The following is a 16,474-nucleotide window of genomic DNA, read 5'->3' as shown; positions in this document are numbered from 1 at the left end:
GTTGTATGCATGCGTGTGCTTCGGTGTAGCGCACTCTACGACGCGCGAGATGTCCCGGATGTTGAAATTTTTCAATTTTCCGGCGGAAACCAAGTTCCCGAAATTTAATATAACACGTGTGCTCGCGCGCGACTACGCTCCAGGACGACGCCCAGAAGGAGAATTAAACGTAACGCGCGACCCGTTCACGGAGTCTCCTTATGTATGTTTAATGCACAACAGCTGACGTGCCGATCGAACTTGACGTATAAAGGTCGCGCCAACGATTCTCCTTCTCTCTTTGCTTCTCCACGACAAAAAGTTGTAAAGTTTTTTGGCAAGATCGCTCCGCTCGCTCGTCCCCTCTTTCCTTCTGCCGTCCGCGCAAGGCGGGTCTACAGACACTGGCTTTTTTACCGCGGGGAGGACCGTTTTCCGTTCCTTTTTTTTCTCAGGCAGCTGCATACACGAGGCGGAATCGTCGTGCACACTCTCGTAACGCGATTGTGCGCGCTCTCGCCCGCTCGATATACACGTTCGCTCCCGGCGAAGTGTGCGTACCGAGCGGCACGAATCTGTGCCACGTACACATGCACACATATCGAGTTTCAAGAGGCAGGCACGTTACGCGCCGCCGTCGACCTTCTTATATGGAATCGCGTGCAGGCAGGTACGCTTGAGAAACGACCGAGGGAAATAACGCCGGTGCGTATGCGCGCGTATGTGTCGCGAAACGAATCATCATAGACCGGGAGGCCCGTCGACCTCCTCCTCGTCGCTCTTCATTAGCGACGCGGTAGCGCGTAGTTTGTCTTACACGCCTTTATTATTTATTAGCATCGCGCGGTAGATAAACAATTTCCGTTTAATCAAAGATCCTCGAGACTAAATTGACGCGACATGCGTGACGCTTAAAAATCGCTTTCAAATTGCGCTTCCGAATCGACGCGAAGCGCCGTCGACGGAGAGAAAGAGCGAATGCGATGGTTGGAAAACAAAACAGAGTAGAAAAGCGCGGTAAGAGAATAACGAGACACAATATCGGCGCGAGTGCACGAATCGACCGTTTATTTCCTGTGTACGAGACGCGCACAACGCCAAGGAAGGCACTCGTCATGTTCGCGCCGGCAACAATATTTCGCAAGTGTGTAATTAAGGATGCGCGTGTATCTCACATCGCGAGTCGAAATCGCGGCGCAGAGACTCAACGATGCGTCGCATTCCTCCGCTCTCCCAGCGTTAAGACTAGAGTTACTAAAGCGGCACAAATAATATGCAAATTCCTATAAAAATTACGCAAATTATATGCAATTTCTGTATATATTGTATATAATTTTTTTTTAAATTACTCAAATTTAAAAATGCATTTTATATTTAATTTTTAACTTTTGTGTTATTTACTTTTTTTCAAAAATCTGTCGTTTTGATCGCTTGTACATCATAATTTTATCGTTAATGTACAGAAAGTCAAATGTACTGTAATATATATTATCAATTTATAAAAATCTCTTTCATTTTATTACAAAGAGAATATTATAAAGAATATATTGAAGTTTATACAATAATCCATATTAATTTTTGCCATTCCATCGTAATATCCAATATCAATATTAACTCTAACTGGAAATATGTAAACATAAACTGAAAGTTGTTTAAACTTATAAGTACTGCTATTTCGAATAATACGTCATTTATACATATCAATATATAAAAAAGTGTGTATATGTATGTGTGTGTATATATATGTATATATATATATATATATATATATATATATATATATATATATATATATATATATCATACATACATACATATATACGTGTGTGTGTGTGTGTATGCCTTTCGTTACTAAAGAGTTAATGAATGTAATATCTAATCAATAATTAAATTTTTTTATAAATAATCTTAGGAAAAATTATAGATAAAAATAAATGAAATTTGATTATTACTTCAAAGTGAAAAATGATCGTGTAAATATCTTTCTCTTTTAGTTTAAAGGGTAAATCTTGTTCGCGAATTTCATTTATGCTATTACCGCAAGATTGATCTTTCTCTTTCAATTAAAAAAATAGAATTATACCATTTCTAAAAGGTTAATGAAAGTAATAACCAATAGAGTTTCTGATATGAAAAATAATCATAGAAGAGGTTTTAACACTTTGGAATCCAAAAGATCCCAATGATCTTTGATGGTACTTTCTTTGCACCACCCTCCGCTCCTTCTCGCAGAGCTCTAAAAACTTTTGCTACCCTGCTTGACCAAACTAAGAAAAGTCAGGAAATGCCAGCTTTCGGAAATTAACGTAAAAAAAATTGGCTAGAGGTTAAACGTGGTTTTAGAGTTCATTGGACCCTGCTGGCCGTTCTAGGGTTAATATCGTTGCCACAATTCGAATTGCGAGCGCGCAAAACGTCGCACGACCACGTAACGTACACGCGACTTCGATCGCGCGCTCCGGTTTTATTAAGACTGCCGCGTACGAGCAATCGGACGTGCACGATCTCCCCCCCTCCCGTGTGTCGGCGATCCATTGTTCGATCGCATTGTATAACATCTGTCATTGATCTCTCGAGTCGGCGTGGAAAGACAAGGTCTGCATTAAACGAGACAAATAATCGCCGTGAATGGAACCGCGGTAACAATGTGCGCGCGCGCGCGCGCCTCTTCGCCGGCCGTGCGTCGATTGTATAAACGACACGAGGCGTGGACGATAAATTATTTTTCATTACGCCACACAGTTTTGCATCTATTCGCTCGCTAATGCACGCAACGCGCCGTCACCGTGGCCGCTGCGCTCTTCTCGCGCGTTAACATTACGTTAATTTATTATTTCTACGTACATCTATATCATACATGTCGGTTGTTTTAACAAATTATTCGTGCGACGGACGAACGCCCGCACACAAAATTTTTTTGTTTAATAATATGACATGCTAATAATATACATTGAGAAAAAAGAAATTTAAGAAATAAAAAATATTTAATTGGTGGATATTACATCAGACTTAAGTAAATATATTACTAATATCTATCGAATATTTTTTTATTTTTTAGATATTTTTTGTCTTAGTGCAATTTATTAACTTTGTAAGGCGAGACTAAGATACACTCGTGAAGCCAAAATTTGATTGTCATAAAGGAATAACTTGACTAAATATATTTTGTAACGATATTTGATCATACAATGAGAGAAAAATTTTTAAATTTTGCTAATTGAATAAAATACCAGTGCCCGCAAGAAATGGTTTGTTGATATGGAACAGCAAATGATGCTATAGTGGGAATAAGTAATTTGTTACTTTCAATTTAATGCTCTAAATGATACTTCTGTATTCTAAAACATAATCAAACCTAAACACAAATAAACAAATGTAATTTATATCTTAGGCAATGTTAAAATGACAAGTATTGAGAAATAATTTCCAACGGTAACTGTTCGTTTCCCTAACGATCAGCAAACATGATTTTGTTATGATAACAAAGAATTTTTCTCCACATACACACACATTATACACTGTATATAAAAGGAAATATTAATAAAAATGTTCCAAAAAATGTATACATATGTATTTTTTTTGTTTGACGCAGCAATTTAATTTGATCGTTATTTCTCATGTCAGTATGAGACTCAATTTTATTTCTTCTTTCATCTATAAATGAAAATGAGATAACAGTGTAAAGTATAGCTAACATAACTCAAAATCCAAAGTCCTGATAAACAAATGATAAACAAATGATGATAAACAAATTTTTCAAATAAAATATAAATGATATCGATTAAATGGCATATAATTGTAAAGATTTCAGGCAAAATCACTAACATCTTAAAGACGATAAAAAAGGAAAATAAAAAAGGAAAAAAGAAAACTCCAATAAAAAGAATTAAAAGAAACTCCAAATAAAATATTTAAAAAAATTTTTTGAATAAAATATTTTAAAGAATTAAAAGATATACTATATGATAGTAAATACTTTTTTAACTTGTAAAACAAATGTTTTTATATTTAATAAAAATAGTTTTTTAATAAAGAAAAGCATTTTTTTTAAATAAGAGAATAAATTAATTATTTTCCATATATGTATTCACAGTTATATGAAAACGGACGGTTTACTGAAATTCCAAAAGATGTTCTTTTTAGTAAATTTTCTCTCAATGTAAGACTTGTATTGCGCGACGGAGATACACTAATCAAAATTTACATATGAAAGTAATAAACGAATAATTTGATCCGATATATTTTATATAATCCAGTGGTATATATAAATTTATCATATATACGAGAAAATATTTAAAAAAATAAAAGATCTCATACTGATATATTTTTTTCCGACGCTGTAGCTTGCATTGCCTGTTATTTCTAATTAGTATAAAAATCTCATCTCGAGCAATAACTATTGTGTCACGTATAGTACTACTACTGTACTACGTATAGTACTGTGTATGCGCGTCTTTGAGAATTGCAAAAAGACGAAATATTCATCGCGCTTCTGAATAGTGATGGATAGTTGTCGACTACGTTGCATTGCTTGTCATCGTTTGCAAAAGAACTGTTGCGCAAATAAATTTACTGAATCGATTTTTAGTTGAAGGAAACAGAATTTCTGATTCTTATAAATCAAACTCGGTTCTAAACACCAAAGATTCTCTTTCCTTCAACCAAAACGCGTTTGACTTGTTCTTTGTTACGTTTATTCAACCAACTTTTTTTCTGTCTAACATCAAAACAATATATGACAAATATAAAAAATGTAATTCGATATAGGAATTTGTTTACACGCATCTCAAGATCATTGAAAACCATTGAAGGAGTTCCGTATTTTTTGTACCGGATTAATTCTGCGCGTGAAGCTTTATTCGTTATTCTCTAAATTACTTTCCCCAAATTTTTTCTACATTACGAGTATATCCCAGCTAGTTAACCCTTAGTAGTTCTATATTTCGAGTTCGGACGGTTTTTATTCAGAGATTTCTCAGCAAGTTAAAGAGTCCCATATATACTACATTTTAATTTTTTGCACAATAAAGTACAAGTATTTTTCCTAGAAACTTGAAAGTATATCCGTGAATTTTTACAGATTTTTCGAGCCACTTTAAAGATTTAATAAAAGGGCCGGAATCGAAAGACCCATGTAGAGCCACATATGGTGCCGTTTTTCACATAAGCCACTAAGAGTTAAAACTACTACGGTACTTCTACACACTGATCGAATGTTCATATCTATGAATAGAATTTTCTGTATGCACGTGGTCGAGTTCGTTACTCGAATTCATTCGTCCGATCGAATATCCGTATCATTTCATAGATAGTGCGGTAGATTCGAGCGATAATGCACTTAACGGATTTTCCGCGGAAAAATCATATCCACGTAACGCCGGTGCGTGGAGCGTGCGATTTATACGCGGCGGTCGGAGATTAATCGTTCGCTGCGCGCGGTGGTGTGCACACAAACTCGCGCGCACGCGCACGTATTGGAATCACCCCGATCGTACGAGCGATCGGCATAAATTGATAGACTCGTAATAAGTGTGTCTCCCCGTCAGAGCGGGACGCCGTTTAGAAACAACGGCGAAACGATAAGCGTAAATTTAACGATAATCCGGCCCCGCGCTGCTCCAATTTCATGACACGCCGCGATACACACACATACACACGTACGAATGTGCCAGTCAACTCGTATCGATCACCGCTCGCTCGACGACGACGGCGACGGCCTTCGACGGTGTAACCGTATCTCCCCGTTCGTTGTAATGGGCAACACCTAATGTCCTAATGAGTCGATAGACGTCGTCAAGCGTCACGGAAATTCGATTATCGCCGAATGCATCGTCGCCGTTTGGAACGGGTGTCGTCGACGAGCGCGAGCTTCGCGGCTTGTAATTTTTGCTCGGACAACCGCGGCCGTTTTGCATATAGACAGACACGGCTACTGCTCGCGTCCATACCTCGCGATACATTCGTGTCGTCGTATTTAGGTTGCGTCGTTCAACCCACTTCGTGGACTCTTTTGGGTCGGCGCGATGCAGCGTGGATACGTACATCATAGGGTCCGAATGTCGATTCGCGAAAGACTACAGCGAAAAAATTGTCATTTCTTTCTTTCTCTTTCCCCTATTTTTTTACCTCGTATTTTATCTCACACGCATTCACATAGGGTCGCTCTGCGCGACTGCGTGTAACTCTTGACGTTTTATTTATCGATCCTTTTAAGGCTCAGGCATCGATCTCACTCGAGTAAGATTTTTTTTTCTTTATAAAATAGTCGAAAAAGACTAACTTTTGATGAGAAGTTTTGTAGTCCGAATAAATTTTACCGTCGAGAATATGATTTTCAGAATTTGCATAATTGTAACACTCAATTGCAAAACGGTTTTCACACATTTTTTTTCTAATAAAGTTGCAGCGCTTTCAGTTGCCACAATTGTGAACCACTGTTGACGAGTTTACGCAGTAATTAGTCAGCAACAAAAGATATAGCCAATCGCTGTGCAAATTGATCAATGACAATTTTGAGCGCTGCAACTTGATCAGAAAAAAGTGTGAAACTGTTTTGCAACTGAGTGCAGCACGTGTTTGCACATATGTATCCCAGAGTTACGAAATCTAATAAATCTTATAACCATGCACTAAAAAAAAAAAGATTTGGTTGAATTAACCAAATATCTAATCGAATATGAACGATCCAGAAATTCCGATTGAAGTAACCCGAATTCTGTTTAAGTTAACAAGACTTTTGGTAGACTAACCAAATATGTCTGGTTATTTAACCAGACATGTCTTTTACTCTCTGGTTAAATAATCAGACATGTTTGGTTAGTCTACCAAGATTCTTGTTAACTTAAATAGAATTCGGATTACTTCAATCGGAATTTCTGAATCGTTCATATTCAATCAGATATTTGGCTAATTCAACTAAAGCTTTTTTTCTATGTGTTAATCTGGAGTATTGTTCTATATTATCCCCTTATCAGAATGGATCCTCATATTTAATGTATTTATGCATCTTTTAAAAAAATTAGTTCCTATCTTGATAAGTCATGCGTTACCATGACAAGCAATGCAACGTGGTCGACAACTATCCATCACTATTCAGAAGCGCGATGAATATTTCGTCTTTTTGCAATTCTCAAAGACGCGCATACACAGTAGTACTATACGTGACACAATAGTTATTGCTCGAGATGAGATTTTTATACTAATTAGAAATAACAGGCAATGCAAGCTACAGCGTCGGGAAAAAACATGTCATAATAACAGATCCAAAATCTTGTTAACTTAAACAGGAATTCGGGTTACTTTAATTGGAATTTTTGGATCGTTCATATTCGATCAGATATTTGGTTAATTCAACCAAATCTTTTTTTTTCCGTGCAAGATATAAAAAAAAGAGATCCATTCATAACGATACATGCTACAAGCAGTATAATTAAACGCGAAGCATCAAGATTCGCTAATATTTCAATACGTATTTGTCAACACAGATGACAGCGTTCCGATGTTTTAAATGATTTCAACCGATCATAGAGCAATGATGATTCTTTTTTTTTACGGAGTACACTGAGAGAAAAGACTGGTAACTATAACAAACTGCATTTAGTTACAGAAATTCATTGAATCCTTAGTAACTAATACTAAATATGATAATAATTACCAAATATTTAATAGATCGGGAGTATGACGTAATTGCATTCACAGTAACATCAATTAAATAATTTAGTAATAGTTACTTAATGTTAAATATTTAATATAATACAGTTAAATATATTACAGTTATGAACAAATATTTGATAATTGTTATGAAATCGTTATATCCCATATAATAAAAAATTCAGTAGGTACGAGTTCTATTTTGTTACCAGTATAAGTATGCTTTGTTGCAGCACAACGAAAAATTCATTCATTTGCAGCTATTACATCGTTTCAATATCTATTATTACAGATAGTTGGTTGAACCTATCAAAAATTTTGTAACTATTACAAAATCGCTTATTTTGCTCAACTATTCAATAAGTTTTATTTACCAAATATATTCTGGAAGCAAATAAATTTTACTTCTGTCAAATAAATAATTTATTTTACAGAACTAAATTAATTAATAAATATTGCCATAGCTTTGGCCCGCTATATTTACGTCTATCATTTAGTAATAGTAACCAAATTTTGATAATATTTACTAAATATTTCTCTCAGTGTAATATTCCTATTCCATGTACGGTTATAACCGATTTTGGATGGACCATTTTGATTGCAAACGTTTTTGCAAAATACAATGATTTTTACGATTATTTACACGAATGCTAAATGATTGCAGTTAAAAGGGATATTAATATAATTCCACTTTGTTATATTAGATTAAACGTCAGTCATATTATTCACATGATAGCAAAGTAGAAGAACCAGCGAAAAAATATTAGTGCAAATATTTCATCTTCGCTGCATTAACTAAGCATATAAAATGGATTCCTTGAAAAATTGCAATATTTCATGGAATTCATATTAAGCGTTGCTTTAAGCAAATGTATCGGTTGTGCAACGAATGAAAAATCGTTACTATCTAACGAACATATTGGACTATTTGAATAGCATTATTAAAAGTAATACTAATATTAGTAGTGACGATAAAAATCCGCAAAACGAATCCTTCCTTAACGATAGTTTCACTCAAAAAGAAAATTCTAATAGAATAAACTCGGATATGATGGCCACATCAGAAAGATGACTATAGACTGTAATTTCTCTAATAATTATAAAACATTGTGTTTGTGTAATCAGTCACAAAAATAATCAATATTTATCGTAGTGTATGTGCGTATATTTTTCGAAATAGCAAGATTATGAATATTATATTTTTATTTTCAACTACCTGTAAAATTTCTCATGTATTCACCAAAACTTGCTGTAACGTCGAATAAATTACAGTTAAGCTATCGCAATCAACGTTAGATACATAAAGTAGATATGCAAATTGTAATATAACGTATTTTTATTTTCATTTTCACTATTTGTTTATAAGTACTATTATAACCGTCTTTCACTCACATTTTGGGTAAGATGGTCCACTATCATTCTAACATTTATAAAACGAAAGTCGTTATATTTCAAAAATTATTTTCAATATTACAATAATTAAATCTTATGTGCAATATGTTTTGATCAAATTGAAAAAATGTTAATCAATTTGAAAAAATTGGATTTGAAATTTAAGTTTTGTAATAGAGGTTTCTATTTTATATGTATATTATATTTTTCACAAATAATATGTATTAAATATCCTATACTAAAATGAATATGTCAAATTATGTTTTTTTCATTATTTTATAAAATAATAAGTACAGAATCTTGAACATAAAATATGTATGGACCATTTATTTTTTATGGCTATCTTGTCTTAAACATTTAGGTAAGATGGCCAATGCTCATGTTTTGATATTTTTGTAATAAATAATTTCACTGAAGTATTTTCCTTTTAACTCTGGTGGTATTGTACTGTACTGTACATGTACTGTAGACTTCATTGAAGTAAAATGCCAAACGCTATTAAGAAATATATTTTTTTGCATTTTAAAAAAATATGACCATCTTATCCGAGTTTACCCTACTGGCTGATTAAATTGGCATTTTTCTGTTTGGAGTTCCGCTAATAAAATCGCGAACAGCTCGCAATATAGTAACATTATAAATATATGTCACAATCCCGAATTTGCCCAATAAATTAAGACGCGCTTATTGTTTTATTTACGAATATGGACAGGTATAATGCGCTCGTATTTTAACAGATTAGCTAAGTAGACGATAGCAGACGTTGTCACTACAGCCCATCTACCGTACCGAACATCATTTATCAATCTTTAATTAACATCTTGACTATTATTGCAAATATCGCAAAACGGTATAGGACTTTTATATTCACTTCAATCTGTTCTGCATTCCCACAAAAATCACGGAAGAGAGTCTGGCACATCCTGTATATATCTTTTTGAAAATAGAAAAATTCTATTTGATCTCTTATTTCAATACAAAATTCTGAAAGGATTAATTAGCTGTCTATTTTAGAATTGATTACCTCTTATATTCCTCTAAAAACTCTGTGTGTGTGTGTATGTGTGTGTAAAGTTATCTTCTTTTTATGCTGAAATATATATAGCACATACAAACCAGCTAATCAATTAGTCATTTATACAAATGAATTTAATAATTTAATAATAAACTTCTTTCATATGTCATTATCTCTATTATCAAGGCTATATTATCCAGTTATCTGAACTCGAGTATCTCATGAATCTTACTATTTTATATCGTAAAAATATCTATAATTTTAGAGAAGTTTCTTTTATTATCTCCCTTTTCTTGTCCCCTTGCTACTCTGTTTTATATTTTCAGTTTTTTCTTTTGGTGTATTTTTTTGCTTTTTTCTTCTTTTCTGTTTGTGTTCCTTTTTTATATAGTTATTTATTTTTTATGTAGTACACTGTACCAAAGAGATGACTCCCGTAAATAAATGAATAAATGAATAAAAATGAATGAATAATGAACATAAAAGGACCAACTTTGTATTTTAAAATGATATTAATAAAGAATTGAGAAGATAAAATTTGCTTACTTTTTTCGTGAAAAACTTTACACAATTTCAAGCGTGAACAATTCTGCTCTGCATACGATCGCCATATTGATTTCTTCTACGGGAAGATCACTGTTTCACAGGAACAAAGGATGTATAGCTCCACCTAGAATAAATCAATAGTATTAGATCGATGAAATCATTGCCTTAATATAAAATATTAAAAGATATAAAAAGATTGGGGAGGATTCAAAGTGAAATGTAAATAATCATACACACTAAGATTCAAGAGGTTAATGAGATTTTAAATGTTTAGTATCTCAACATTCATTTGTATTTATTATAAATCTAGTTAATTTCATAACTACTCTCAATACGTACTATAGCAAAACTTAATATTTTTGTTCAAAATATTCATATTTTGTTCAAAAATATTGCAACAGTTTATTTTACATATAAAGCTTTATATTTTACATATATAGCTTTACATTTTACATATACAGCTTATTTTATATATTTTTTTATTTTTTAGTTGTACTTGAATCTTCCTAGAGCGTTTAATAAATTGTGCTATTACGCTTCTTTCTCTTTCTTGTTACAGTAACACATACAGCGCACGCGCGAATGGACAATCGCGACACCTGAAATTCTCGGCGAGCAAGTAAACAAAGGCGCGATTAGTATCCACCTAACACATGGTCGTGACTGGCAACAATACAACGTATTAGCATAATGGCGAGAGTGAAAGCCAATCGAGTAGCCGAGTACAGTGTCCAGAACTAACTCCACTTGACACGGTCATTGTCATTTAAATCATTCGGCATCGAAGCCGAAAGAGTGTTTCGCGTAATAGACGTTTATTGTTCTATGACCGACGCGATAAGAGGCACGCTGCTAAACGAGGAAAGAACGAGTGTACGGTAAAAGACGCGCACATGTCGTGCGACGTTAATCGAAGCAGAAATCTCCGCGAGAGTTTCACCGGAAGCTTCGAACTGACAGGAAACCGTTCTTGCTTTATCTGAAGTCAAATAAATAAATGTTGGTACCAATTGATAAAAAAATGTTTCAATAAGTGCTAAAACTGAAGATTACGTCTGCGAACTCATTAGGGTTCCAGAAATTTGAGATTTTGGCCATTGCCCCATATCGTGTCTTTGTCAGTGTCTTTACTTAGTCACTTTGAAAGCCTTTTGTATAATTTATCTGGAAAACAATGATTGAAGCACAAACATTGATCGCAATGTGTACACCAGAATTTGGAAATCCCACACGGAAAAAGAGATTTGATTGAATTAACCAAATATCTAGTCGAATATGAACGATCCAGAAATTCCGATTTAAGTAACCTGAATTCTGTTTAAGTTAACAAGATTTTTGGTTGACTTAAACAGAATTCAAGTTACTTCAATCGGAATTTCTGAGTCGTTCATATTCGACCAAAAATTGGTTAATTCAACGAAACCTTTTTTTCCGTACAGTATAACCTGCGGAATGATCAATGGAGAGGTACTTAAAATCAAAATAGTACCCTTTGTCACATTTGTAATTAAAATTTCTACCAATGTGACAAATGGCCCAATCAACTACTTTAATTCTTGTTTACGAGTAAAAAAATTTTTTGTGGTCCTGTGTTAAGAACTTTTTATAATATTTACGGCGATTAGTACAAAAGATTGATGTTCGTGATCGTTGCCGATTATTGTTCCACGATTGACAGCCGTTCCACCTTCGAAATTTTAATTATCATTTGGGTAATTTTAGGATGATATCAGGCAAATGTGACAAATGGTGCTGTTTTGATTTTGAATGAGAATCGCTCTCCACTGGTCACTTCACAAGTTGTACTCGGATTTCTGTATTCCGATGTGATTAGATTTAGGATTGATATATACTAAAATTCAAAAGGATAATGAGATTGTAAATCCTTAGTATCTTAACTTTCATTTGTATTTATTATGAACTTGGTTACTATTATAAGTGTACTTTGATTACTATTATAGATATATAGATAAATCCTTTGAACCTTAGTGTGCGATCAGCGTCTGTGCATCAATCACTGCTTTCTAAACAAATTACACGTGAATTGTCATACTTTTGCAATAAATTGCAATACATTTTAATCATCATTTTGATACACCTAGAATAATCTTCTAAAAATCTTCAAAACAACCAAAGATACTGGACGGAACAATGAACAAAATCCTAAATTTCTGTGACTCTGATGAGTTCACAGACGTAATCTTCACTCTCAGAGCACTTATTGAAACGTTCTTTATTTGATTGGTACCAAAACTCATTTATTTGGCTCCGGATAAAGGAGAACGGCCCCTTGTGGGCGACTGATTTCGAGCGATCGGACATTCGATTGCGTTCCATAGAATGCACGTCTGGCTGGATGATATCGGCGAGATAATCGAATACGATATATTTCGGATGGTCGGTCTGCTCGACGGCTGCAACTTGGCCAAACAGACCGCACATCTTAATGGCGCGTACTAAAAAGCGTCTACGGTCACTCGGCGACCAAACGACCTCAACGGGGGCGGTCCCGGTCGCGTCGCTAACGGTAAATGGAAAACTTCAAACTCCCCGCGCCAACCACGTCCCCCTCTCCTCGGCGCTCCTCTAACCGTAATGCATATATTCTCCGTACGGCAATTTTACGACGGCAGTTTCATCGGTGGTGGCGAGAATCGTTTCAGTTTCGCGCAGCGCGATAGGAATTCTATATTTAAATGGACGTAATTAATTATCAAGCGGTAGAAGAACGGCCGTCGCTGGCCACTTACGTAAAAGGAAGAATACGCGTACGTACGTACGTACGTACCTTGCCGTTGTCATCGACGTCGTCGAACCAACGCGCGCAGGCGCGCAATAACGTACGCATCTCGTATCGTAAATAGATAAAACGTCAAGAGTGACACACGCGAGGAACGCATGTACACACCGCGTTCATTCGCACGATCGTAAAAATCTTGGACACGTCATGTGCTGTTGCCACACTAAAATAATTTATATCCGCGTAGCCGGAGGATTGCGCGTTTGAAACGTCAACACCGTGAATCTAATAACTTATTAAAAATCGAACACTCAATTTTGCAAGATGAAACGGGATTGAATAAACCTTCTCCTTCTCTCCCTCTTTCTGTCTTTCTCTCTTTATCTTCATATGAAACTCTCTCTTGTTACTTTCCCAAATAGACAGGTGTATGTAACTTGACAGTAACTTTACTACTCGATTTGTGAAGGCTGCATTCCTTATGACTAATTCATGTGGTATTCATACTTATCACAGAGAATCTGGGTTCGTATGTCTAATCAACTGAAACTTCCCAGACAGGCTTTCATGATTCATTATCACGATGCGAGACAATCAAAAAATTATGGAAACTCTACAATTACTTTAATTACACTAACGAAGCCAATATATTGCAAAATTAATAATTAAATTTACATCATACAATAATGCAAGTTTTTTGTTACATTGATATAATAACAAATTTAATAAAAATTACACTCAGATTTTTATATTACATTTTGAATATCATCACAGTGTATCAAGTAAATTTTAAAAATTTGGTTTATGTTTTCTTCTCGTATCTCTTATTCTATTTTATTTTATATAATAACTATAAGTTTCATATAAACTATAAAAAGTAAAACCTTTACAAATTGACTAATAAAATTGCTACCAAATTTATTAAAAATTACACTTAGATTTTCATATCATATTTTACGTATCATCAGTGTGTTTTGAGTAAATTGTAATAATATTTTACATATTTTGTTTCTCTATCTCAAATTTTTATTCTATCTCATTTTATATGATAAATATGATAAATATGAATCATATGAACTATAAGAATCGCAAAATTTATAAATCGATTAATAAAATTAATGTCAAATTTAATAAAAATTAGACATAAATTTTCATACAAGGTGGCCCACGTAAAGTGTTACAGGCTAATAACATATTTGTCCTATCAAAAAGTTGTTCATGAGATAGTTTCATATATTCGAGGAGCTTTTCTAACTACGTAAACAAAAATCCACTTCCGTCCCCCCTTGAAAAGGGGCGGAGGGTAACTTCAAAGTTTCAAATGGGATCCCCTATACAATGTTATATATTTGGATTCTATGGGAAAAAATAAACTTTGTCTGAAACATTTCTTTGGAAAATGCTCCTATCAAAAGTTATAAACATTTAAACTTTTAGCCATTTCATTGATCTTACACCTTTGGACTATTTTTTATGGGTATATCAAAAAAGAAGTCACATCTCAACCACTTACGACGAAAGAAGACTTAAAACACAAAGAATACATATAGCTTGCACTTGACCCCAGAAATGTTGTTTAGAGTTAGGTAAAGTTTTGTAAAAAGAATTAATAAGTGTTTAGATGTCGAACATTTAATAAAATAAAACAAAACAGAAAAACTATGAGTCTTATTTAATTTATCATTAATTTCAATGCATTCTACATTAAAGTTTAAATGTTTATAACTTTTGATAGGAGCATTTTCTAAAGAAATGTTTCAGACAAAGTTTACTTGTTTTTTCCCGTAGAATCCAAAAATGTAACATTGTATAGGCGATCCCATTTGAAACTTTGAAGTTATCCCCCGCCCCTCTTCAAAGGGGGACGGAAGTGGATTATTGTTTACGTAGTTAGACAGGCTCCTCGAATATATGAAACTTTCTCATGAACAACTTTTTGATAGGACAAATATGTTTAGAGTTATTAACTTGTAACACTTTACGTGAGCCACCCTGTATATCATATTTTGTATGACAGTATTTTAAATAAATTTTAACAATTTTAATATCTTATATCTTATTTATCTCATTTTATAAAATAAATATGAATTATAAATATAAATTATAAAAAATATAACCTTTAAAAATCAATTAGTAACGTTACTGCTAAATATAAATACATCTGTTTATTTGAATAGCTTTCTTTTTTCTTTCCTTCCTATATAAAATTAATTTAACCCTTACGGTGAATAGATATTTTCGAAACTTTTTTTTTATCTCAAAATTGTTTAAAAATTATAAAAAAATTTGTGCAGCTTTTTTCTCAGCTAATTATGAAGTTATTTAAAAAAATATTTGTATGATTTTTTTATTGCTTTGAGAATAAGAATTTAAGACTAAAGTTACTTCGTTTAAAAAATCTGGACTTTTGTAATTTTACTTAAACAAAAAAATGTAAAGTTACATATAAAAAATGTAAAGTTATATGTTAAAAAATCCTAACAATTAATAAAAGTTCATTATGGTATTTTGAAAAAAGTCGAATTATTTCGGTATATGGAAATGAGATAAGAAAATAAGATTGAATAACATAGAAAATCGTTTTTACGCATTATACAAAAATTTTCTCAATGAATTTAAGGTTCCTGGATGCTCGTCATGGCCACGTTGCATCGTGACGTCAGAGGCGAGAAATTACACGCTAAAAATTTTTGTGTACAAAATAAAAAGATATTTTATCATCCAAGCATATTTGCGCTAAAAACTATCCTTTTTCCTTGACAATCAATAAATAATTGTAAAATTTACTTAACAAAATCGTAAGAAAATGTAAGTTAAAGAGGAAATTTGGAATGCTATATATTATTTTTTTACTCATATTACTAATATCTTTTTATTTTAAAATAGTGTGCAAGAATTTTGGGCACAAGTTTTTTTACTTGTGATATTATCAATTAAGAGTTCTACGGCGAGAAATAATCAAGACCCTTAAAGGGATGCTAGATACTAACATAATGCAGTATAATAATTTGCACTGTTTTTCTCATTAATTTCACATATTTTTATTGCAATTGCAAATATTTTTATATCATGAAAATATAAATGTCAATAAATGGCACAAATGTGTCAAAAAAAAAAAAAAAAAAAAAAAAAAAAAATTTTTTAAAAAAAAA

The 16,474-nt window shown here is 33.3% G+C and overlaps 1 protein-coding gene across 19 annotated transcripts in view; it reads right to left on the bottom strand.

Moving 5' to 3' along the window:
* LOC116851603 (bromodomain adjacent to zinc finger domain protein 2B-like) overlaps nucleotides 1–16,474 on the bottom strand; it is a 401,190-nt gene that overhangs the window by 359,227 nt on the left and 25,489 nt on the right. For all 19 annotated transcript variants that reach the window (XM_032831181.1, XM_032831197.1, XM_032831190.1 and 16 more), the window contains exon 2: nucleotides 10,583–10,706. The gene's annotated coding sequence lies outside the window, so the exon portion shown is untranslated. The remainder of the gene's footprint in view (nucleotides 1–10,582; nucleotides 10,707–16,474) is intronic.

This window comes from Odontomachus brunneus, unplaced genomic scaffold, assembly GCF_010583005.1.
Source record: "Odontomachus brunneus isolate Ranch 3 - 2012 unplaced genomic scaffold, Obru_v1 Obru_scaffold_180, whole genome shotgun sequence".
Classification (NCBI taxonomy): Eukaryota; Metazoa; Arthropoda; class Insecta; order Hymenoptera; family Formicidae; genus Odontomachus; species Odontomachus brunneus.
This window is presented reverse-complemented; position numbering and strand designations above follow the sequence as displayed.